Raw genomic sequence first — 3,769 nt, forward strand, 5'->3', positions numbered from 1 at the left:
GATCCTACAGAGAAAGATGCCTATTGATTTTGGTGATGGTCGGATAATAATCAGGGGTCGGAATGGGCAAAAAACTTATTTGGAGAAAAAGTCAACGTTTTATTTCAAAGCAAATATCTCCGCTTCTAAAAGGTGTATATCAAAAGCAAAACCTGCTAATGAAAGTAGAAAATATCACCTTTGCAACGATGTTACGTAGGTTGTCGTAGGTGGTCAAACAACGAAGATATCACAAAAGCCGCTAATAGAACACAACTTTTCATTTTTGCGATTTTAATAATAATGACGAATATCACAGCTTTGGTTCGGGACCTTCCAAAAGCAAAGTCTGACAGTGAAAGTAAGAAATCCCATCATTACAATGATGTAAAGCAGGTTGGCGTAGGTATCCAAATAAGGGAGATATCGCAATAGTCGGTAATACATCCCATATTTCCACTTTTTTGGAAATCACGCTACAGGTCGCAATTTTAATTGGATCGTCACGAAATTTTGGGTGTTATTGGGGGTCCCACAGAGGAAAAACCTTTTGATTTTTGATAATGGTCGGATATTATTCAGGGGTCGGAATGTGACAAAAAAAAAATATTTGGAAAAAAGACCAACGTTTTATTTGAAAGTTAATATCTGCCTTCTGTAGGAGGTATATCGAAAGCAAAACCTGGCAAGTAGAAAATATCACCTTTACAACGATGTGAAGTAGGTTGTCATAGGCGGTCAAACAACAGAGATATCGCAATAGTCGGTAATGCATCCCTTTTTCCATTTTTGTGCAATCACACTACGAAATTTTGATCGGATCCTCACGAAATTTTGGGGGTTGATGGATGTCTAACAGAGAAAGAAGCCTATTGATTGTTGGCATACATCCCACTTTTCCATTTTTTATTTAGGTTGTACTGTCGATGCACTTAAATGCGTTTCAAAAAAATTGACCTGTGTTAATGAAGTCATTCAGAGCAAAGGCGCTAAGCTATCCCAATTTTAATATTTTGAATTTTATTAGTCAAAAGCTTATGAACAGGGGTAGTGGTGTAGGGTATCACATAGTCGGCCCCGACCCGACTATAGCCTTGGTTCACTTGTTTTGATATATATATGTATGGGTCTACGACCACTATTTCGATGCGTTACAAACTTTTTGGCCAAAACCAACTTATAATACCCTCCCCACATAGTGGTGTAGGGTATAACTATTGAGTTACCCCAAAACAACGGTAAGCATTCAACTCTTTAACATATTTTTATCTCTCTGATGTTTTCGAGAGATTGCGCATCTTGACCCACCCTTTCCATGGTCCTAATAGCGCTAGAAGTATTTAATAGAACCCCATAGTTTGACTTCAACCTAGCTTAACTCTACCACATCATTCGTATGAACACACAATTTTGTCTATTTACCAATTTTTCATTTTGAAGGTTATTTATTCAAATAATTTTGTAAATATCCATACAGAAGAGAGAATGTGTTTATTCAACTTATTAAAGTCCTGACTAATAATTTCCTGATTTAATCATACTTGTAACACTGTTGGATAGAAATCGTTCTACTCACTATTAATTTTAAAATCGAACAAATATCATTTAAAGTATGCTTTCATGTTTATGCGTGAATAATTTCATGAATTTGGATAGCAAATTTTATGCTTAACAATATTCTAAATTTCATAAATTGCAACAAATATCAACAATAGAATACACTCATTGGTAACCTTTATTATTCAAATGAGATATCCATAAAACAATAACAAATAGTGGAGATTAAAAAAAATAATTGCAAGTCCCAATCAACAAAAACAAAACATCGTGATATGCAAGAGATTAAACAATAATTACATAATGCTTATGCGTACTCACCAAACAGCAAAAACGTTGAAGGCCTCCAATGAATTGCAATGTGATGATGATGATGTTCGTAATGAAGGGTCGATGATAATGTGCTTGCAGTTATTGATATGTGATCATACTAATGATGTTCGATCAAACACTCAATATGATTTTTATGATCACTGTTAACGCTTAGGTATATCCAATTTTTTTTTTGTTTCGCTTAGCTATTAAATGTATGTATGTTTGTTCGAGATTATTGTTGCGATTTATGAATATTAGGGTGAATCTTAGAAAATGTGTATTAACATATGGAATTATACCTTAAATTAAAGAAATGTATATATTAATATAGCTTAATCATTAGAATGCATATACTTTTAAATAGTTAATTTATGGGTTGAGGTTATACTTAATTGAATATAAAAATGGTTGACTTTTTCTCCTTATTGAACAATTTTGCCATGATTTTCAAACTCGAAGCATGTGCAATATCAGTGACTTTGTGTATTTTCCTTTTAGTGTCTTGGCAATGAAATTAACAGCAGTCCCAAAACCGTTGGCTTATGGAATTTTTGTACCAAATATTTAGATCCTGGGGAGGTTATGGAAATACTTGCTGTTGTAGGCTCTTGTGGTGCTAATTTGCAAATAGTGGCGGTTTGCCTTTGGGAATTTTCCATAAAAAATCGTCAGTTTGAAGCAGCTTTAAGACTAGTTTCGGCGTATTGTAGTTTCTTAGGCAATATGATACACGAAAAGTATTGGAGCCTGGTATAGCGTGTATACACGTTTTCTGTTGCCCCGGCTTCCTCACGTGTTCTGACGACTTCTCTTCAACAATGTCGTTTAGCAAGGAAATTTACCGGGGTAGAGTGTATGCCAATATTTAACTGTCAATGATTCACTTCACTAATTTATTGGATTAAGGCAGATGTATGTATGTAATAATTCCAGAATATTTCCTATAAAATTTAAACACCTTAATGAACACTGTATTTTTTTTTTAACACACACTAATTAAATTACCTTGAGATTTTATGTGGATTTTTCTATTTTTATTTAAGCAATTTTTAAAGCTGGTGTATTTTATTTCCGCAAATCTTAAAGTTTATTTTATTGTATTTAAGCAAATCTTAATACATGTGAATTTTGACTGCACTTTAAAAATAATTAAATAGACAATTTTGGACAGACTACTATGAATTGAATTGTTGTCTGTACTAATTAGAACTTCACGGTGCTCTTGAAACAATTTTAAATGGAAGGTGCTTACACCTCGGAAGTTTTTGCGGATTCTGAAACTACAATGTTCGTAGATGAGAAAAATCAAAAAACAAAAAAAATCGCCGGAGCGCTTTTTAAATAAATCGCGATTTAAGTTGAAATTTTTAGGGGTTGTTTAGGTTTTCACGATTTTGCTTAGAAACCGCAAGCCACATCAAAATGGCTTATCATTACATTGTTGTTTTTGGGTTGAATATCAATTGTAATAGATTTACCTCATATTAGTGGGTAACAACAACAGGGTGATACAGGGTGGTACGAAAGCATGTAGTTTATTATGTATAGGCCGTTAAAATGCAATTGTTACAATACAGAGGTAATCTATTCTATAGAAGACCCCTACAGAGGTCTTATATTCTACAGAATACTCCTGCAGAGGTCTTCTTTCGACAGAAGACCCATACAAAGGTCTTCTATTCTACAGAATATAGAATGCATACAGAGGTCTTATATTCTCTAGAAAACCCCATACAGAGGTCTTCTGTTCTATAGAAGACCCTTACACAGAGGTTCTATTCTAAAGAAGATCCCTACAGAGGTCTATATGTACATACATATGTATTTGGATATATATGTAATGAAAAATAGCAGATGTTTTTGGAATTTTAAGCAACATGGATGCATAGACCACTATAATAGAAGTCGTATTATGACC

This window comes from Musca autumnalis, unplaced genomic scaffold (genome assembly GCF_047663935.1).
Source record: "Musca autumnalis isolate F117 unplaced genomic scaffold, ASM4766393v1 scaffold_2, whole genome shotgun sequence".
Classification (NCBI taxonomy): domain Eukaryota; kingdom Metazoa; phylum Arthropoda; class Insecta; order Diptera; family Muscidae; genus Musca; species Musca autumnalis.